This window comes from Ovis canadensis, chromosome 2 (assembly GCF_042477335.2).
Source record: "Ovis canadensis isolate MfBH-ARS-UI-01 breed Bighorn chromosome 2, ARS-UI_OviCan_v2, whole genome shotgun sequence".
Classification (NCBI taxonomy): domain Eukaryota; kingdom Metazoa; phylum Chordata; class Mammalia; order Artiodactyla; family Bovidae; genus Ovis; species Ovis canadensis.
In genome coordinates this window covers 48,982,740-49,006,004 of record NC_091246.1, presented here as the reverse complement: position 1 = coordinate 49,006,004, position 23,265 = coordinate 48,982,740, and the positions used below count along the sequence as shown (strand labels likewise).

The 23,265-nt window shown below is 40.7% G+C and overlaps 1 long non-coding RNA gene across 3 annotated transcripts in view; it reads right to left on the bottom strand.

Moving 5' to 3' along the window:
* Positions 1-23,265, bottom strand: part of LOC138433423 (uncharacterized) — a 613,563-nt gene that overhangs the window by 99,859 nt on the left and 490,439 nt on the right. The window lies entirely within an intron of this gene.

Here is a 23,265-nt window from a genome sequence, read left to right as displayed (position 1 = left end):
ATTCTTACAGGAATTTAAACAAATGAGTATCGCTACCCTGTGGTCTCTCTGATGAACACACATTATAAAAGGCTCTGAAACAAAGCTGAAAATAAGAGAATGACAGTGATTTAGAAGAATGTGTCATTATGGATAAAACTCTCCTTAATCTGAGAATTGCAAAAACGAAGGGAAAAAATACAAAGGCTGTTTCTAGCTCTGCTGAGTGCCAGAAGAATAAGGGAGGTATTAAAATATGGGCAAAATTTTGGTGCTCCTGGACTGTCCCATCTCCATCTCTCTCTGTCTTGTGCTCGGTCGTGTCTGACTCTTTATGACCCTGTGGATTGTAGCCCGCCAGGCTCCTCTGTCCATTGGATTTCCCAGGCGAGAATGCTGGAGCGGGTTGCCATTTCCTTCACTAGGGGATCTCCTGACCCAGGGATTGAACCTGTGTCCCTTGAGTCTGCTGCATTGGCAGGTGGGCTCTTTACCACTAGTGCCACCTGGGAAGTTCCCCCATCTCCAGAAGGCCCAGAAGTGCCTGAGTATTGCTCAAAGTGAAAGTGAAAGTCCCTCAGTTGTGTCTGACTCTGTGCAACTCCATGGACATACAGTCCATGGAATCCTCCAGGCCAGAATACTGGAATGGGTAGCCTTTCCCTTCTCTAGGGGAATCTTCCTAACCCAGAGATCGAACCCAGGGATCGAACTCGGGTCTCCCACATTGCAGGCAGATTCTTTACCAGCTCAGCCACTGGGAAAGCGCAAGAATACTAGAGTGGGTAGCCTATCTCTCTCCAGCAGGGTCTCCTGCATTGCAGGTGGATTCTTTACCAGCTGAGCTACCAAGGAAGCCCAAATATTGCTTAAAGTGAAAGTGAAAGTCTTTCAGTCATGTCTGACTCTTTGCGATGTTATGGACTATAGCCCACCAAGCTCCTCTGTCCATGGAATTCTCTAGGCAAGAATACTGAAATGGGTAAGCCATTCCTTTCTCCAGGGGGTCTTCCTGACCCAGGGATCAAACCCAGGTCTCTTGCTTTGGCAGGCAGGTTCTTCACTGTCTGAGCCAGCATGGAAGCTTTACAGTCACCTTAAAAGAGTTCTGGGACTTCTCTGGTGCTCCAGTGGTTAAGAACCTGCCTTCCAACGCAAGGGACACAGGTTCAGTCCCTGGTCAGGGAATTAAGATCCCACATGCTGTGGAGCAACTAAGCCCATGTGCTAGACAGCTCACGTGTTAACAGTTAGAGAGAAGCCCAGCACATCACGGTGAAAGATCCCCTGTGCCACAACTAAGACCCGAATCAGCTAACAAATAAAAATAAATAAGTCATTTTAAAAAACAGAGTCCCCAGAGAGCTATACCAGGGGGGACTTTGGCATAGGAAAGCAACATATTCGTATTCTTGCTGAACTTTTTTTTTTTTTTAGTAGCACAAGTGTATCCATGACCTGTTAATTATTCAGGCATTGAAGCTAAACCTGCAGGGAGGATTTTTCTATGCTTCTAAACTCCATCTTTGGACCTATTGAATGTTGCAAGTGAAATCTATGCGAAGATGTTGAAAATGCATCTTACAGATTTGAAGATTAAAAAAAAGCAAGAATACTGGATTATAGAAACTCATAATCATGTGGACAGGGTGGAATGAAACCCTGAGGATGAAATTTAGCAACAATACGAGTCTAATGGTCAGCCAGGAGGAGCTCAGTTCTGAGAAAGGAGAAGAGCTAGAAGAGGACTTTCTGTTCAAGAACCTAGGCTCTGGCTAGTCACAGGCCACATGGGACCAAGGGGGCAGCCACAATATGCACCTGGACACGTGTGGCCTCTGCCTGGGAGCCTGAGGCCCAGGTGGGTGAGGTGGCCATTTCCACACAGTCCTCCAACAACTGCTCTTTCATCTGGGGATCTACCTGGTGGCACCAGTCTGGGGACTGGGAAACATGTGCTACTCAGGGTTCTTGTCATCTCCTCCTTTGCTTCCAGAAGGTGGAACACAAGTTCTAAAACAGTGACATGTAACTCTCTCTCTCTGGTTAACTAAACCTCCAGGCACCAACATGTCAAACAGCACAGGGGAACATTTAGAGGAAAGTCAAGTACGTACATGAAATGATTTTAAACATGAGGAAGTCTACACATCATGTGGATTTTAAAATATAGTTCAAATGATGGTATGACATGACACTCTGAATTTTTTATTTTGATTCTTGTCATAAAAATTCCCACTGGATTTATTTTTATTTTATATGCTTGAAAGAAATGCTGGAAGGTTTTATACGGTAAAACAGAATAAACAGAAGAGTCATGCATGAAGTCGGAGAAGGCAATGGCAACCCACTCCTGTGTTCTTGCCTGGAGAATCCCATGGACGGGGGAGCCTGGTGGGCTGCTGTCTATGGGGTCGCACAGTCGGACATGACTGAAATGACTTAGCAGCAGCAGCATGCATGAAGTCAAGGCCAGAGCTGATGAGCTTAGCCAATTTGACAGCGTTAATGAAAGGCAGCTGGGTCATGTGGAGCTAGTATTAAACAGAGCAGAGCGCAGACTCTGGGGTCAGAAGGACTTGGGTTTGAATCACACTCTGCCACTTAGTGTCTGCGTTGGTGCTGTCATATGAAGAATGTGTTAGTGATACTGACCTCAGGAGGATTAAATAGGATGTTATACACAGCGCATTTAGCACAGGGCTGGGCATGTAATAAACATTCAAATTTATTATTATTGCTATTGTGGTTATTATTATTATTGTCAGTTCAGTTCAGTCGCTCAGTCGTGTCCGACTCTTTGCAACCTCATGGGCTGCAGCACGCCAGCCTTCCCTGTCCATCACCAACTCCCGGAGCTTACTCAAACTCATGTCCTTCAAGTCAGTGATGCCATTATTATTGTAAGATGCATGAAATCATGTTGTGAATCCTTACTATTAACTGACTTTTAAAAATCAATTTAATAATAGACTTATGAGACAACTAATCCATTAAATTAGCAGGTCTGGTAAATATCCCCAAAAGCCAACAATTAAGTAGCAGATAGTGAAACCATCATTGTAAGTCAAGAAGGGATTTTTAACATCAAACCTTCAGTGTTACAGACTGAATGCTTGTGTCCCTTTTACACTTCGCATTTCAGTTGAAATCTTAACCCCAACGTGATGGTAGCTGGAGAGGTTCTGCTGTCATGAATGGACTTAGTGTTCTTAGACAAAGAGATGGGGCAGAGCTTGCTTCCTGTCTCTCTGCTCTCCACCAAGGGAGAAGACAACAAGAGTTCAGCCATCTGCAAACCAGGAAGCTGGCTCTCACCACATGCCAGATCTGCTGGCACCTTGATTGTGGACTTCCCAGCCCCCAGCACTGTGAGAAATAAGTGTTTGTTGTTTAAGCCACCCAGTCTCTGGCAGTTTGTTTTAACAGCTTGAACTAAGACACTAAGACAATAGGAGTCAAAAAAAATAAGACAACAGTATCGGCCCAGTTGCTTTGAAGTGATAAACTAATGAAGTATTCAGTATGTAAGAAATAATGCTAGATAATATCACCTACTTAGAATATGCAAAGCTAAAATGTCTCTGCCAAAAGGGAGACAACGATGAGGTTTTAATGAAAAGAACAAATGGGATAAAAAGACAATAAGGAAGGAGAAAAAGCTAATAATAGATTAAGAATTAATCACACAGAGATGATGTTAACATGAAAATAAGCTTAAAAATGCACCCTATTTTTACAACCAGAGAAATTAAAATAATTTATTAAAAATATCTATAGCATCTAAATCCCCCATGCCAGCAGAGGACGTGCACAGAAGTATTGATAAGATTATGACATTGAGAGATTATTTTTAGCAATTAAAAGGTAATAATAATAAACATGAAAAAATATATCTAGCAAGAGTAGCAATCTCAAACATGGGAAAATAGGTCAGAAAAGAACCCAAATATATACAGAAGACATGATATATCATATGTATCCATCTCTGAAGAAGTAGTTTTGTTTGGTGGTAATTAGGAATCTAGCAATTCCAGACGGAAATATAAAACCGAGAAAATGGATAACATTTACAACAAGTTGGGTAGTGGTCTTTTTAGATACATGGCAATAAATTGCAGGATTTTTATTTTTTGTTTTATTTAATTTAAACAATACAGTTTTGCTACTTTGTGATTTTAGCAAGCCTCAATTTCCTTTAAAAACATCAGATTATAGACACAAAGGTGGGAGATTATGAAATGTATTCAGGGAACAGCTCTTCTTCTGGAAGACTATGGAAGAGCTCTTCTTCTGGAAGACTAACAATGCAGGGAGAGGTCCCCACACAGTAACTCTGTGGGTTCACCATGCACCAGGAATGTGCTATCAGACAGTTATCCTCATGTCACAGAATAATAAGCTAAAGATTAAACAGTAATTTGTCCCAGGTCTCCTAGTTAGCATCAATCAGTGATGGAACCTGGATTTCAATCCATGCAGCCTGATTCAGAGCATCTGCTCCTAACTGGAGAATTCAGCAGTGGAGTATGAAATGTAAATCTTTTTCTTTCAGGGGTCTTAAAGGCTGAAATGGTATATATGATTTAGGAAGATCACTGTGGTCATGCTTGAAGAATAAACAAATCTGTCAACATGGTTTTTATATCTAGATGTCTATGCTAGTGACTTTTATTGTATTTGAAGGTGTTGACGAACTACCAAGTAACCAGGACTTGAAGGTTTAAGACCCTTGAGAGAAGAAAACTCATTGAACTGAGCCAACCATTCCGCCTTAGTTCTCCTCTCAAATGGCAATCCACTCCAGTACTATTGCCTGGAAAATACCATGGACAGAGGAGCCTGGTAGGCTACAGTCTATGGGGCTGCAAAGAGTCGGACACTACTGAGCGACTTCACTTTCACTTTCACTTTCAAGAGTAACTAAGCAAATAGAAGTCTATTCCACTTCATAGATTAGGTGACTCAATATTATCTCTTCTCCCCAAGTTTGTTTATAGATTATTATAAGCCTGATCAAAATGTCAGCAGATGTGTGTGTGGGTAAATAACAGGGTACTTCCAAAATTTCTAGGGAGACACAGAGGGCCAAGAATACCTAAAGTGATCTTGAATTATAAAACTGGAAGGCTACACTACCAAACAAAGCTATAGTAACTACAAGAGTGTGTATTTGTGAGAGAGAGATAAACAAACCCAGTATAGAATAGAAAGTCCAGACACAGACTAACACTTGTCTAGTTACTTGATTTATGACAAAGGGGACATTGAAGTATAGTAAAAAAAAAAAAATTTTTTTTTTCTCTTTAATAAATTGTTCTGGGTCAACAGAATATTCATATGGAAAAATCATGAACTGTGTCATCTACTTCGCATCTTATACAAAAATTAATTCCAAGTGGATTATACTTAAAAATAAGACAGTTAAAATTAGAAACCTTCTAGAGGATAACATAGGAGAATACATTAATGACTTTGGAATAGACAAAGAGTTCTTAACATTAGGGTGGAAGCAGCACTCAACACAAAGGAAAATATTAGAAATTGGATGATGTTAAAACTAAAAACTTTTGTTCATCAAATGTACTATTCAAAGAGTGAAAAGCAAAGTACTAAGTCAGAGAAGATATTTGCAATAAATGTATTTGACAGTGAAGTTGTGTTCAGAATGTAAAAGGAACATGTACGATCAATAAGAAAAACAAAAACAACCCAATGTTTAAAAATGCAAAAAATCTTGAACAGAATTTCAAAGAAGAAGATATCCAAATGGCCAATAAGGACATGAAAAAGGGTTTAGGATCATTAGCCATTATGAAGATGAAAATTAAAATTAGAAAGCAGTAACTCTACCCACTCACTAGAATGGCTAAATCTAAAACACTAACAATATCACATGTTGACAAGGATGTGCAGTAACTGGATCTCTGGTAGAAGTGTAAATTGGAGGTTAAGCCATTGATATTACTCATATTCAACTACTTGGACCTGCAAAAATTGTAACTTCCTAAGGTTCAAGTGAATACAACTATTTTGGAAAACTTTGTCAGTAGTTATTAGAACTGAATATATAAATAGCTTACAATCCAGTACCGGTTTCACTCTTAGGTATAAATCCAACAGAAATGAGGACATGTTGGCACCATATAACATGATTAGGAATATTCATAGCATTATTTCTAATAGTTTAAAAAACTGTAAACTGCTCAAATATCCAGCTGAATGGAAAAGTAAAGAAACTGTGACATACTATCCAGTAGAATACTCCTCAACAATGAAAATGAAAAGACAACAGGTGACAGTATAGATGAAAAACACACACATAATATTGAGTGGAAGAGGGTGGATACAAAAGAATGCAGTAAGAAAACATGGTGATGGAAGAAGAATGATGCTTACCTTTGAGAAGGGGGTATTAATGACTGGGAGGGGCACATGTTGGGGGTTCTGGGGTGTGAATCATCTGTTTCCTGATCTGTCTGCATGTGAAAATCCATCCAGCTGTACATGTATGCTCTGTGCACTTTTAGAATGTATACATACTTAAATTAGATAATTAACATGATTTTGTTAAAAATCATGGATGATGGAGAATCCCAGAGAGGTTTGTAACTCCAGGATGTTGGGGTGGGTGGGAGAAGTGCCCAGTTACCATCAGGTACACTGGGAGAAGTGACCTAGTAGGTCTTTTGAGATGTGTTTGTAGGTGTGAAGGCATGATGTGTGAAGGCAGAGAGGACTTGAGGACAGCGCTGCACCACCCCTCCAAGCTCTCCCTGCCTGCATATGCTCTGGAAGAAACTGAGATGTTTCCTGAGATCCAGTGGAGGACTCAGAGCTGCCGAAAAGGCCATGCTATCTCCTACTCTCATTCACATCCTGCATTCTTACCTGCTTACTGGTTTATATTAAACACTAAAAACTAAACCTTCTAAATTTGGCTCTTTGGAGCCTATATATCTTTTCATCTCCCCCAAAACATCGTTTTTGAAAATGAAATTCTTGATTCTTATAACTTTCAGATCATTGTTTGGAAATTTAAGTTTGAACCGACATCTTTCTCTTGGCAATCCAGCTTTAACAATCCTTACTATCTTCAAGGCAATGACCCTCTGGCTGAAAAGAACAAATGTAATGTACAAGGTGTGGGGAAAACAAAAGCATATTAAAATACTTTAACATCATACTTTATATTTATATTAACTTTCATATTCATTTAATAATAAGCAATAATAAAGTAAAAGATAAATCTTCTGTACAGCTGTTTTGGAATGACAAAAAGGTAACAAAAATAGATGGCATTGTATGCCAGTAATACAGTGCCCAGAACAAGGAGGGTGGCCTGCCAGTTTTCCATTGCTCTGTGGCCAGGTTTTGGTTTCACACACTGTAAGTGGGTCATTTATAAACCTGAGCATGTTTAGGTATGGGCACAGAGTTGAGGGGTACTATATTAACCCTTTTGTGTTGCTACAACAAAATGCTGTAGACTGGGTGGTTTAAACAACAGATACTTATTTCTCACAGTTCTGGAGGCTGGGAAGTCCAGGATCAAGCTGCTGACAGATCTGGTGTCTGCTAAGGACTGGCCTCCTACTTCATAGACCACAGTCTTCTCAATGTGTCCTCACATGGTGGAAGAGACAAGGCAGCTCTCTGGGGTCTTTTAATAAAGGCACTAATCCCATCATGAGATCATTCTCATGACCTGATCACTACTCTAAGGCCCCATCTCCACATACTATCACATTGGAGGTTAGGATTTCAAGATGTGAATTTCGGGGGACACACTTGGTCCCTAACAGGTGCTGATACCACAACATATGGGAAATGGTTGAAGAGACTGTATGTTTTGCCCCTGGCCCAAAAATCCTAAAGAGAACATGTCTATTGACTTCAAATATATAAAAGGTTTGTCCCTTTTTAATACTTTGAATTATTCTTATACATGTGTTTTGGGTTATATTACCTTACATACATTTTTGGATAAGGATGAATTGGTAAGATATTTCCAAAGACAACACAATTCAGTTCTTTACATTGATCAGATTGACCTATTTAACATACTTAAGTTAAAAATTTGTTTTTCAGTTTCAAATAAAATTTCAGGTCAAATAAAAACATTTTATTAAGGCAACTATATGTGTAGTGCTGAAGAACTTATGGCTGGAAAAGAGATTACAAAAGCTTGTTTGCTTCTTTAAATAACTTTATATAATAGCTGTCTTCTGCCTAGTATAGCACAGAAAATATCTTCTTAAAATTTAATATATAGTACTGGAGACTATTCATTGTCCCTATTTGCTTCAATAAATTCTAGAAAATAAAATATCCACATTGAGTTTTTTGAAGACACTTCAAAGGAAATTAGGGTAAGCAAAATAACAATAAAATCTATTAAAATATGCATTTATGTGATAAAGATAAACATTTTTCTATCTGAATCTTGGAAAATAGGGATTATGGTTCTTTTATATGGAAAGAATTCTTTTATAGAAAAAATGTGGACTAGTTACTTGTATTTTTCTAGCTAGTGTCATCTCATGAAATTGAAATGAAGTGAAAGTCACTCAGTCTTGTCCAACTCTTTGCGACCCCATGGACTATAGCCTGCCAGGCTCTTCTGTCCATGGAATTCTCCAGGCCAGTATATTGGAGTGGGTAGCCGTTCCCTTCTCCAGGGGATCTTTCCAACCCAGGGATCAAACCCAGTTTTCCTGCATTGCAGGCAGATTCTTTACTGTCTGAGCCACCAGGGAAGCCCAAGGATACTGGAGTGGGTAGCCTATCCCTTCTCCAGGGGAATCTTCCTGACCAGAAATCAAACTGGGATCTCCTGCATTGCAGTTCTTGAGGGCTTCCTTGGAAGCTTAGCTGGTAAAGTATCCACCTGCAGTGCAGGAGACCCTGGTTTGATTCCTGGGTCGGGAAGATCCCCTGGAGAAGGGAATGGCTATCCATTCCAGTTATTTTTTCTTGTGGGCTTCCCTGGTGGTTCAGATGGTAAAGAATATATCTGCAAAGTGGGAGACCCATGTTCAATCCTTGGGTTGGGAAGATTCTTGCCTGGAGAGTTCCATGGACAGAGGTACCTGGCTGGCTATACATTCATGGGGTCTCAAAGAGCTGCCATTAACATTTTTACATATGCTACGTTGCAAGAAATTGATCAGATACAAATAAAATTCAAGGATCAAAGAATGGTAGGAGAGGGAACAAGTTCCGTGCACACTCAGCTGAGGTGATTAAAACTTAAATCATCTTTGGTTTCCCAGGCTTTGGACAAGAACATTAAGTAACTCTTCACTTAACAGCAGTTAAATAACATCTATCCTAATGCCTGATTACTTAGAGCAAACTTTCTGGTCAGTCATTAACAGGTGTCTCAAAAATACTTGTAACATTCTTATTGCAAAATTCTCATGCTAGAGAGACATAAGAGACACAGTGCCTTTGTGGGGTCATCAGTTCAGGTGTTCCCCTTCCATGCCTTCTGTCCTATCCCATCCCATCCCACTTCCCTCCACTCTGTTACATTCCTTCCATTGAGGTTCTCTGATTCCGGGCTTTCTATTGTGTACATTAACATTTCAACATTCGGTGGCCCCTTTAATAAAAAGAATTACGGGGCAAGCTTGGGGTATTGGTCGTGTCCATTGTTTTTGAGACGGTTTCATCATGAATGTCTTACTGGGAAACTGTTACATGGCTTCTCAAAATTCAGCCTGTTTTATCTATTTCATCTCAGGTAAGAAGCAGAGTCCTATTTAAAGAAGAGAAATTTTTTTTTCTTGTCAAAACTCATTCACTCACACAGCCACATGTTTTAAAGCCTAATTAGTCTCATCTTTTTAGAGCTTAACACAACACTGAGATCTGAAAGGCCCCTAGATGCCTTATAGCAGAGGCTTGGGAAAGAGGCTTTAGAATGATTTTTATTCATTGATTTATTCATCCATACATTATTTTACAGTGCTTTTTGTGTTTGGAACATTGCTAGATGCAGGAGAAAAAAACAGTATGGAGATCCTTTGCCTCGTCACAATTCCTCAGGTGCAGATCATTTCGTTCCCCCTTTATCTTTTTTTTTTTTTTTGGTTTTGAGCTCATTTGTAGTTTCTCCTAATTATCAGCTCGTAAGAAGTGAGTGGAGGCCCAGATTCCAATTCTGTACAAGGCACATACATTGGGTGAGACTAGCCATATGCCTCAATTGGCACATATTTCTTTTGTCAAGAAAGGATTTGTTACGTCTTTCATAGAGATATAAAAAAAAATAGATGCAATTTTTATTCTGTTCCATAATAGAGATATCACTAAAGTTCATTAAGGAAAATTAACATGGGGCAGTTGACACTGAATTTGGGTATGGTGTTCCCATATGAAATAAGTCTTCAGGACATACTAAAAATTGTTGTTTATATGAAATTTAACTGGCCATTATTTATTTATTTATTTTCTAAATTTGGCAATCTTATTTAGGCATCAAAAATTTTATAAAGTGGGTCAGGTCTGTAGTTTTTTTCTTTCAGTAGAATCCAATCCAAATTCTGCCAACAAAAACTGCATATAAAAGAGGCCTGGAGATCTTTTATGATCTAAGAGAATTCTATCTTGACCTTACTCTAAAGTCACCAAGATTATGTCAAGATTGCCTGACTCCTACAAGAGTCCTCAAATGGAGAGTCACATAGACATTAGAAAGGATGCAAAATGTTCAAGTACCAGGGGCCTTCCAGGGGCCTTTCTATATTTGAGGCTAGAATGAAATTCATAAACATACAACTGCTCTGTAGAGGGCACAATGGAGCTTCAGGTGAATCTCTGGGTTCACGGCACAAACACTCCTTTACATGCTGTTTATCCCAAAGACTAGAACAGTTCCAAAAGAGCTTCTCTGATTTGCCAAGAAAGATCTATTTTAAAATTCCTTATTAAAAAAAAACCCTCCTATTTAAATATCATGGCAATGATCCCCCAGGAAAGGTGTAGTATTATAAAGAAAATTGTAAGATAAAAAGAGTTAGGAAGGGACTCTGAGGGAAAATTCTCTTCCCAGCAGAGACTTTCTGAACTCACATACCCAATTAACTCCAAAGAGATTTACTGCTCAGTATTTTTAAGTTACTTGTACATGAATATTTTACAGTGATTTTAAAGAACAGATGTTCTCATATTTTACCCTCGCGCAAATTTTGCAAATAATCTTTGAAAATGTCTTCAATATTCCAAAGTGCTTACTTAACCTTTGCTCTGAGGTAATTACAGGTAAACATCTTGTTACCGACCATGTGAGGTTTTCAAGGATGTTCCTAAGTCATCTATGAGTTGTGTTTGAAAGTTTCTAGCACCTGGTAGAGTCTCCCAAAGAACGGGGTGAGGATTCGCTCAACACAAATGCCCAGTAATGTTACTGACAATCGTTGATACTTCTTTCAAACTCCCTGAGGATCCAGCTTCACCCCAGAAATAAAAGGCACATGGTTGAAATCAGTCATAGATGAAGAAGTAGAAGAAGCTGGGGATGACTAGGTTGAAAAAGAGTGATGGAAAGATGACAGGGGAGCTTTCATTTGAACTCTTGAAATGCTGTCAAGAGGAAGAAGGCCAGAGCCAGCATGTCCAGGAGGAACCGAAGGAAGGTAGACTATAGTCCGTGCCAGAGGCCCATCCAAGGGTGAGCGCGCCCGCTCCTCTGAGGAACACAGAGAGCGGACTGAGATACCAGCAGGGGAAGTGGTCCACCTGAAGCCTGCCTTTTCAACTCTGTGATTCTGTGATTCACAGAAATTCACAACAGTAAAGCCAGAATGCATTGTTTCAGACCCCAGACATTGAGGATTCCTATTTGAAAGTGAGTCTCAGCTCTTGCTGAGTGACCCTGGCTAAGTTGCTGAAGCTTCTCTATCTATGGCAAAGCATTGTAATGTGGATTGAAGAACTTATGACTGATACCTGGCATCTACAAGGCACTCTGTAAGTACCTACTTAAAATCCCCTGAACCTACTAAATAAAACTATTTCACTTGGGTTGGTTTGGGCTTTGTTTTTCCGAGCTCTGGGCCTTCTCTGATGAACTCATAAATACATCTGTGGAAGGAAACAGTGGAATGTTCACATAGTTTAGTGAGGTTGAAGAGGTAAGCAGCCTGAACCCTGGTGAGTTCCTGGGAAGATGGCTGCAGATTTCACAGTGGGGAGATGCTGGGACCAGCTCTGGCATTGCTCCTCTAGGGGTATGGGGCATTGGAAGGTACGTGAAAGAGAACTGGGTACCGAAAGTCATGACCTCGTTTTCAAGGTCTGTTTTGGCCTGAGAGACTTTTCTGCATGAAAGAGTAGCAGCACTAGACGGAGATACATGGTCTGGATGGTGTAGCTGCACGAGACCAGGATGCATGGATGGTGGGGGACACTGGCTAGATGGTGGGGGACACTGGCTAGATGGTGGGGGACACTGGCTAGATGGTGGGGGACACTGGATAGATGGTGGAGGACACTGGATAGATGGTGGGGGACACTGGATAGATGGGAGGACACTGGATAGATGGTGGGGGACACTGGATAGATGGTGGGGGACACTGGATAGATGGTGGGGGACACTGGATAGATGGGAGGACACTGGATAGATGGGAGGACACTGGATAGATGGTGGGGGACACTGGATAGATGGTGGGGGACACTGGATAGATGGGAGGACACTGGATAGATGATGGGGGCTCTGAATGGATGGCTAGTTCCAGGGTCCAAGCAAGAGAGCCATAGGAGGTCTTCCCTACCCAACAAGAGTTTCAAAATGTGTAATCTGGAGTTTTCATACAGTTTAGGGAAGGGGAGGGAGCTATTAGGGTAAGATACTGGATCTCTTGCTTTCAGTGGGTGGGACCGTGCAACAGTTTTACCTTAATCTGCAGAGTAAGTAAGTGTGCCTTCCCTGCATCCCTCGAGTGTGCAGCGTCTCTGCTTTTCCCTGACACTTTCTGGCATCAGCGCTCAGAGCCTTCTGCACTTTCAGAGCCTCAGCTCTCTTAGGGCGCTCCCTTTTCTCCTTACTCCCTTCAGACTGTGGGGATCTGTACTGGGGCTGCATCCATGTACGATTTTCACTTTTTTCAATACTAGAGGGAGTTATGAAAACATCAGGAGGAAAATTTTTTTTTCTTATAATATTAACTTTTTGTCTTTACATTGTCTACATTGTCTTTCAATGTGTGGCAAAAACCACCACAATATTGTAAAGTAATTAGCCTCCAATTAAAATAAATAATTTTAAAAAAGAGAAAACATTAGGGAGAAAATATTTTTTTTCATAATACTAACTTTTTGTCTTTACATAGTTCAGAAAAAGAAACTGAGTTGAGCACATTGCCTGCTTAGGCTTCAGTTGTCATCTCTTTGAAATGCAGGGATCATAGCCCCTGAGATTCTTGCTGGTTCAAAAACCTGAAGATCTTTCATATAGTTGGAAAGTACTATTTAATCATGTTTATAGTTGCAGTGGTAAAAATGGAGCTGCCATGATATGTTTGGATATTGCGACTTGTGTAGGGGACCTTTTGTATCAATGATTGACATTGGGAAGAAGGTGTTTTGGCCTGGGAGAGACACAGGCTTTATTCTCTTACTCAAAAGGGCTTCAGGAGAGATTGATCTCTAACCTCAAATTGCTTAAAGGTTCAGACTCAGGGTAGCTTCCTGTAAGACTTATTCAAAGGCACATGTGAAAACATTTTTGATTTAATGAATAATCATTAATGGTGTAATCACCCTTTAAAAAAAAATATGGCTCCTTCCATTCTTTACGAGAATCCTCAATATGTGTATGTATAAGATGGAGGTAACTGTTGGCAGGATTATTGGGAGGACTGGATGGCTCCTCTTACAACTGCTGTGAATAGGAGGTCTTGGTAAATGGCAGCCTTACCAGAAGTTATTGCCACTGTACCCAGGCTCCCACATCTGCAGCTCTGTTCACACCACTGAGAGGCCATGGCTTTATCCTCCCTCCTTTACTCTGGATCTTGAAAGTGTCTTTTTTGAGGAGCCAGGTTTCCCAGCTGTGAACAGAGTAAATCCAGGGGAAATTTACTATCCAGAGATCCATTTTTTTGGAACTCTATTTGCATGATTTTCCATATTTAATGACATCCCACCAGCAGGATAAACATACATGCAAGGTTGACTCATCTTTTCTTTCTCCTTGGATCAGGAACCTAAGAAAACAGGTGCAGGAAGCAGGTGGGAACTCTGGTGAGCAGGATGCTGCTATGCCATGCTTATATTGCTCAACAGCCCCACAGGGATGTGGGTGGAAGAAATGAGGGGCCCTTCAGGTAACGAGGGGCTCATCTCTAATATGCAGCAGGTCTGCAGAGAAGGGGAGGTGGTGTGGAGTGCCTACAAGCAGTTCTCCCAGAAGCCCTTTCAATCAAGACCAGAAAGAGGCAGTTTCCATGGCAGTGGTTGAGAGTTGTGAGTGGAGCCACGTCACTGGTTGTTTGTGTGGCGAGTCAGGATGCACGGGCAATGAGGGAACCAGTCTTTAGAGATTTAGGGCACACGGTTTGGCCGTGAAGGGAGAGAACTAATTGTGTCTCTGACAAGTGCAGTTTGCTCTTCTGGCTAGAGGAGAAGCGAGGCCCTAAAGAATATCTCTTTGAGCTTTTTTAGAGAATAGGAGAGTTTCCAGATCAGATGAGAGAAATGACAGAAAAGGAAATAAAGAATGAAAAGGCTTCCAAAAGAAAAAAAAATAAACACAGAAATCATAGTTTAGGGAGAGGCAAATGGATTAATGTGGCATGTCAAAAATGTATGTACATGCACCATCACCTTATTCTATAGCATGCTTGAAACAATTTGCAGAAGTACACACAATACAAAAGGATGAAAAATAAGTGAAGGGCTTGGGTTTTAAAAGGCAACTAGGACTCTGAGTAAAGACTGTAGCACAAGGGCATTTTTAGTTCTTGCCCTCCTTACAAGCCCACCAAAAACAACAGATTTTTTTAAAAAGAGGGGAGAAAGCCCTTCATCTTCAATGAAAGAGGAAAAGGCCCCAAACTGTGATGCATACCTACCAAATACTGTGAAATCTGGAGGAAAGTAAGAGAGGCACGGAGACTGCCTCAGAGCTTGAGCGAGAGAGAAATTTCCTAAATATGAGAATTCCTGCCCCAAAAGGAGCCTTTGGTGAGAATGACCTGGTCCAGGGCTGCATGGGTCACAGATGAATAGGAGTGACCCTGGAGAGGAACAGTGCATCCCTGGAGACAATTGGGAAGTTGGTGCTGAAGGCAAATCATATGGGTCTACCATTTCTACAACCTGAGGCCAGCTGCTGGTCAAGCACCAGGTGGGATGGGTGGAAGGAGGCTAAGGAGGCAGCCTTTGCTATTTGCCGGAGAGCCTGTGATTTAAAAGGCTTTGTTATGAACAGTGTTGGCTAAAAACATGAAGGAAAATAAGCATCTGCATGCAAGGGAAATAGTGAATTTGATGAAAGGGACATTGAAACAAGAAAGCTGAACCAAAGTTTCATGCCCCCCATCTCCTCCACAGCTAACCTCTCCTGCCTTGCCCCCAAACACAACTTCAGTAAAGAGCTAATCTCATTAAAAGCCAGTAAGGAATAGAAAAGAATCCACATAAGACTTAGGTATAGAACCTACAAAGAAAGGAAGCATTGACTTATAAAAGAGGCAAAAGCCTAAGAGACATCTTGATTATGCTTGAAATATCAAAGAGACTTCACTCTGGTGTGTCTGGTGATGACAAATTAAAGCATTATTTCTGTTGTGAAAAAAAAAATAGACTTGGTCATGGACTTGAGTTAGCCAAGTAAATATTTTCTTGGCAGTGCACAACATCAGTGCAAAATGCCTATTATGCACTGACTGTAATTATAGCATTCAATTAACATTCTTAAATGATTATCATTTCTGGCCTAGTGGTGGTTGAGACTTGGGAGATGTGAGCTCTGCCTGATGTCTTTGCCTGGAAACCACTATCTGATATTTGTGTTTGGAGATTTGATGTGGACACACTAGTGAAGAGGATAGAGGGGATGTGTAAGTCATGGCAAGTTTACATCACAACTCATTGTGGCTTGCTGTCCAATCTTTTCAGTGAAACTAATTTACTAAGGTTAAAAAGAAAAGTCCAGGGGTCTCCAGGGACCACAAGTCATAGGTGGTCCAGTGGCTGGGACTCTGCACTCCCAATGCAGGGGGCCCAGGTTCCATTCTTGGTCAGGGAACTAGATCATGCATGCTGAAACTAAGAGTTTGCATGCCACAGCAAAGATCCCACATGCCACAATGAAGATCAGGTATCTCCCTTGCTGCAGCTAAGACTTGGAGCAGCCAAATAGGTAAATATTTTTTTAAAAATAAATTTTCACTTTATAGCATTAACACTCACTGACAAACATGTTGCTTAGGTCCACAAGGTTGCAAACTGGTGTTTTTCTATATGTTTGTCATATAGAACATGTCAACAAATATTTATAAATAGAGAAGTCCAGTTTCTGACATAATAGGCACTTTTCTTTATTTTACTTTACAATACTGTACTGGTTTTGCCATACGTCACCACGAATCCATCACGGGTGTACATGTGTTCCCAATCCTGAACCCCCCTCCCACCTCCCTCCCCATACCATCTCTCTGGTTCATATTAGTTTACTTGACTTATTTCTGGAACATGTGGGGTTTGAACCATTTTTCTCCAGAGGATTAGAAAGCTAGTGTAGAAGGAAGTGTCTATGTAGATTACATTTTAAACCTTTCCTAAATACAGTAGGACAGTGCTTTATTAAGTGCAATTTGTAATTATTTCTCAAGTTTACAACCACACTATGGAACACTTGCTCCTTGGAAGAAAATAATTGACAAATCTAGACAGCATGTTAAAAAGCAGAGACATTACTTTGCCTACAAAGGTCTGTATAGTCAAAGCTATGGTTTTTCCAGCAGTCATGAATGGATGTGAAAGTTGGACAATAAAAAAGGTTGAATGTCAAAGAATTGGCGCCTTCGAACTGTGGTGTGGAGAAGACTCTTGAGACAGCAAGATCAAACCAATCAAACCTAAGGGAAATCAATCCTGAATATTTACTGGAAGGACTGATGCTGAAGCTGAAGCTCCAATAATTTGGCCACCTGATGGGAAGAGCCAACTCATTGGAAAAGACCCTGATGCTGGGAGAGATTGAAGGCAGGAGGAGAAGGGGATGACAGAGGATGAGATGGTTGGATGGGATCGCCAGCTCAACGGACATGAGTTTGAACAAGCTCCAGGAGATGGTGAAGGACAGGGAAGCCTGGTGTGCTACAGTCCATGGGGTCCCAGAGTCGAACACGACTGAGCGACTGAACACAACATAGAAAAGGTGTCATTACTCCAATTTTACAGATGAGAAAACTGACTCAGGTTGTCATTGGTTCAAAATCAGATACTACCTGGAGGAGCTGACTTTCAAATTCAGTGATGACAGAATGAGCCAATTAGCACTGAAAGGGTCATAGTCCTGAGCATTCCTCTATTAGAGATGTTTCCTGAGGGACTTACCTGGCAGTCCAGTGGTTAAGACTCTAAGTTTCTGCTGTAGGGGGCATGGAATTCATCCCTGGTTGGGAGAGGAAGATCCCACATGCTGCATGGCGTGCCTCCCCCTGCCACAACCTCCAAAAATAAAGAAGTAGAAAAATTAAGAAAAGAAAAATGTTTCTTAGAAGAAATCTACCTATTTAAAAGCTTCAGTAGGATGCAAGAAGGACATATGAATACAGATTTTATACCACTCTTGTGCAAAATATCATTAAAAGGACCAGAGGAATACAATTAGGAGGGAGAAAATACATACACAGGAAACAGGGACCAGTTCTTTCCACTTTCTAGAAATGACAAATGCTTTAGGCAGGATGCACTGGGGACATACATGCATTGGACCAAGCAGGCCAGTGGGGCTGCTCAAGAACACTGGTCACATTCCATTATCGTCTCCTGGCTCCATGCTGGGTTGGTGGTGAGGATGGGCCATGGAACTTCCAGAAGTACATCAGAGCAAGAAGTCTACCCAGGTGTACCTGCCTGCCTCATTCCACCTGCATGGTGACTGGCAAGGATGCTGTTTCACTAGCTTCTAATGCAGGCTGTTCCTGGCACCAAGAAGGGACAGAGTCAGGGCTTGAATCTCCTCTGGGTTCAGTCCATTGACGGCCCAGAAGCTAACTATTTACTCACCTGGTACAAAACAGTCCAAAAGACTTGCCTTCTATGAGTCTTCTGTGGGTGCAGAATAAACTGAGCTCTGACAAATGGCAGGGAAGCCCCCAAGGGCAGCAACTGCCCAGAGGAAGTGTGCAAGGGGATGGGGCCTCCTTGGAAAAGGTGAGAGGCTCTAAGTTTGACGCAATAACTGAATCTGAGGAGCTGGAATTGCTGAGTGAATGGAGTGAAGAGGACACAGTGGACGGGACAGAGGGAGCAAGTACTTGGGAAAATGGGAGAGGCAGGGCAATCCCAGCTCCCCCACACCCCAAGGGGCACACTTCCAGGCCTCTGAGGAAAGTTTGGTGAGAGGCACGTGAGCAGGAGGTGGGTGGAGCAGTGTTCTCCCCGCTTTGGAAGGCTCTGCGATATTCCTGTATCCTCTGGCAGGAGTCATCGTGGACGTTCAGGGAAGAAGTAGGGACTGCAGCTTTTTATGACAGAAGGAAACTTCTACCAGGATCGTGATCATATAGCCTTGTACTGTATCTTAAGTGGTGGATTATGCTACATCCCAGGGTCTCAACAAACAGGAGCAAGAAGCAAAACAGTCCTGCTAGTACTCACTGAGCATCAGTTTCCTCAGCTCTAAATGGTGAAGGGTAATATATATTCCCCAGCATGTGGTAGCTGTGTAACCAAGCCTGGCATGTACAATACAAACTCAGCTACTATAAACAGACTCATTATTGTTTTGAGCTATTCAATTTCCAAATCCAATCCTTCTTCCTCTATTCAACAATGACCTCTTCTGGGAAAGCAAACAAGCAGAGAAACAAACAAATGGGATTTCTTTTGTATAAGATTTGCCAATTTCCTTCTTCCCTACATCTTTGGGCATGCTTTCTCAGGCCATCTCATTCCATGGTTTAGTACATGTTGTTCCTTCTGTCTGAAACACCCTTCTTTGTCATCACCTTGTCATTACTGACTTATCCTTCAACCCTCAGCTCAGTGTCACTTCTGCCATGCCTCTGATCTGCACATCCCTCAATAATTCACCCTCTCATGGTATACCTTCACCCCAGATCACAACCATCTGGACATGGGTTTCCTTCACTAGACTGTGAGCCCCTGAGGATGGTGGCTCCTGTGTTTACTTTGCTTTTTACCTAGCACCCAGAATATAGTAAACCTGAGCAAAAGTTTATTGAAAACTTGTCTTGAAGGAGAATCCATGAAATACTGAAGGGAAACACATTTTTAACCAATCTTGACATTGCATCACTGTGCACTAAAAAAAAAGAAAGAAATTGTTCTGAAATTAGATAAACTCTCAGGATTCTTTCATTTAAATGATTTTTACCCCGTGGACTCCTTTCCTGGGCACTGGTCCGGCTCTAGGATGCAAAGGTGAGTGACAGAGTGTGGGCACCCGTACCAAATGAGTGTGATGTCAGGGCTCCACGAGAGGTATTCAGAGGGAGGAGCCATGGGTCTTTCACCCACAGTGGGGTGCAAGGATGGTCTTCCATTACCTGAGGCTTTAGCTATCTTCTGATTCTATGAGTTCAGCCTTTTAAGATGGCACATATAAGTGAGATCCTACAGCTGTCCTTTGATGCTGTGTCCTAGAGGTGGTCCAGGGACTAGATGGGGGAGTTCAGAGCTGTTGGATTTGGGCCCCTGCAATAGGTATAGAAATAGGTGGAGAGAGAGCAGCAGCAGTCCAGGGGTCAGGAGACCCAGGTTCTTTAGTGAGCCTTGCTATCAAAAGTTGTGTAACTTTGGACAACCTGCTCCCTCTCCTTTGAGAGAAGTTTCAAACTTTTGTAAATTTCTGCTTATACAAAAAAGAGGTGGGATGAGACAATCTTAAGGCTCCTTCTAGGAAGCCTGGGTCTATGACAGCTTGAAGCAGGCCCTGAGATCCATTGGTAGGAGCACTTTGATGGGGAAGAAACCCCATGGCCTACAAATTGGCTCTTCCCTGTTCCCAGCTGTGTGACTGGCATCTCACCAATATGGTCACAGCGTCTGATTTAAAGCACCCGTGTACTGCCTCTGAGCAGTCCAGACCCTTACTGCAGACTGATTAAAGCCATCCTAACCTCTAAATGAAAGTCATGAACTGGACCAACCAACTGGCCTCGGAAAGGAAATCTAAGCACAGGGAAGTGAGTCTGTTTATTTGTTTCTTAATTCTAATTAGAAAAAGGAGAAGAGTGTCAGGAGTCTTTAGTGATTCGCATCGTAATAGCCTGGTTATAATTTATTAATCCCTTTCATCAAATTTTCAGTATCCCTTTCCCCAGGAGTCTGACTGACTCAAATGTATTTATTGTTTCTAGGTGGGGTGTCATTAAATATTTGGCATCTCCTAAAGTGGCTTGGGAAACTGGATTATATACCATGCGAAGGCAATGGTATATAATTCTCCCTTATTTCTGGAGGGAGAAGCATGAATAGATAAAACATTAGGCAAAATGAGTGATACATGCAGATACATTATTCTTTATAATAATAATAATGACCTCATATTTATCTCTAATAATGACAATGCAGTCTGCTATTTTACTTTTTCCTATGATTTTCCCTACTGGCCTCGCTTCCCTTTCCCTTAATGGAAATCCAATGGTTTTCCTTAAAGTGGAATATCAACAATAAAAATTATATATTAACATATTATATATAGTGTGATGATTACCATGGAAGTTAACACATCCATCACCTCAGATAGTTTCCTTTTTTTCTTTTTTGTCGTGAGAAGATTTAAGACTCAGGAAATTTCAAGTATGCAAAATATGGTATTGTTACTTACAGTCACCATACTGTACATTAGATCCTCAGAACTTATTTATAATTGAAAGTTTGTTCCCCGTGACAAGGATCTCTCCATTTTTTTCCATCCTCCCAGCCCTGGCAACATCCATTCTACTCTGATTCTAGGAGTTCGACTTTTTAAGATTCCACATATAAGTGAGATCGGATAGCATTCGTTGTTCTTTGTCTGACTTATTTCACTTAGCATAATACCCTCGAGGTTCATCTATGTTGTTGCAAATGGGATTTCCTTCCTTTTTTAAAAAAAGCCTGGATTATATTCCATTGTATATGCATACAGACAATTTTACTTCTTCCTGTTCAACTTGGATGTTTTTACTTCTTTTTCTTGCCTAACTGCTCTGGCTAGGGCTTTCAGTAGCAGGTTGAATAGAAGTGGTGAGATCTTGGATAAAACACTTGTTTAGTTCCTGATTTTAGAGAAAACACTTTCAGCTTTTCACTGCTGAATATGATGTTAACCAGTGGCTTGTCATATATAGCCTTTATCATGTTGAATATGTTACTTCTATACCTAATTTGTTGAAAGTTTTTATCATGAAAGAATGTTGAATTCTGTCAAATGCTTTTTCTGCGTCTTTTGAGATGATCATATGATTTTACCATTCATTTCTGTTAATGTGATATGTCATACATATGTCTTTGTGTATGTTGAACTGTTTTTATATCCTAGGGATAAATTTCATTTGATCATGATTCTTTTAATGTGTTGTTGAATTCACTTTTGCTAGAGTTTGGTTGAGAATTTTTATATCATGTTCATCAAGTTTACTAGTTTGTAATTCTCTTTTCTTTTAGAGCCGTTATCTGGCTTTGGTATCACAATGATACTAGTCTCATAAAATGAGCTTGGAAGTGTAACCTCCTCTTCAATTTTGGAAGAGTTTGAGGAAGATTGGCATTAATTCTTCTTTAAATGTTTGATATAATTCACCAGTGAGCCTGTCTGGTTTCTACCGGGAGGTAGAGAGGTTTCTGATTTCCTTTACTTGCTATTGGCCTGTTCAGATTTTCTATTTCTTCATAATTCAATCTTTGTAGGTTGCACATTTCTAGGAATTTAAACATTTCTTCTAGCTTATCTGATTTGTTGCTGTATAATTGCTTATAGCAATCTCTTACGATCCTTCTGACACCTGTGGTGTCAGTTATAATGTCTTCTTTTTATCATTTTATTTATTTGGATGACCCCTATTTATCTTAGTTTAGGTAAAGGTTTGGTAATTTTGGTTGTCTTTCAAAAACAAACTCTTAATTTCATGGATCTTTTCTACTGATTTTCTATTGCCCATTTCACTTATTTCTGCTCAAGTCTTTTATTATTTCCTTCCATTAACCTTGGGCTTAATTTGGTCTTCTTTTTCTACTTTCTTGAAATGTAAAGTTATGTTATTTATTTGAGATCATTCCTTTTTCTTAACATAGGTGTTTAGAGCTATGAATTTTCCTTTTAGAAGTGTGTTTGCTGCATCCCAGAAATATTGGTATGCTGTATTTCCATTGTTTGTCTCAAGATATTTTAGATTTCTGTTTGATTTCTTCTTTAACCCATTGGTTGTTTAGCGGTATGTGTTTACTTTCCATGTATTGCAGAGTTTCCAAGTTTCCACCTGTTATTGATTCATACCGTTGTGACTGGAAAAGATATATGATGTGAAATCAGCCTTCTTGAAATTGTAATGACTTATTCTGTAGCCTAATATGTAATCTTTGCTGGAGAATGTTGAGTGTGCCCTATGACTAGTCTATGTTGTTGTTCAGTCGCCCAGTCATGTCCAGCTCTTTGCGACCCCCTGGGCTGCAGCATGCCAGGCTTCCCTGTCCTTCACTGTCTCCCGGAGCTTGATCAAACTCATATCGATTGAGTCAGTGATCCCATCCAACCATCTTGTTCTCTGTCATCCCCTTCTCCTCCTGCCTTCAGTCCTTCCCAGCATCAGGGTCTGTTCCAATGAGTTGGCTCTTTGGATCAAGTGGCCAAAGTATTGGAGCTTCTGCTTCAGCATCAGTCCCTCCAATGAATATTCAGGATTGATTTCCTTTAGGATTGGTCTATAGTGTTGTATAAATCTGCTGCGTTCTTATTAGTTTTCTATCTGGATTATTTACCCCTTGTTGTTAGTGGGATAATAAAGTCCCCTACTATCACTGTATTGTTGTTTATTTCTCCTTTCAGTTCTTTTAATATTGTTTCATACATTTAGGTGCTCTGAATGTTGGGTGACAAAT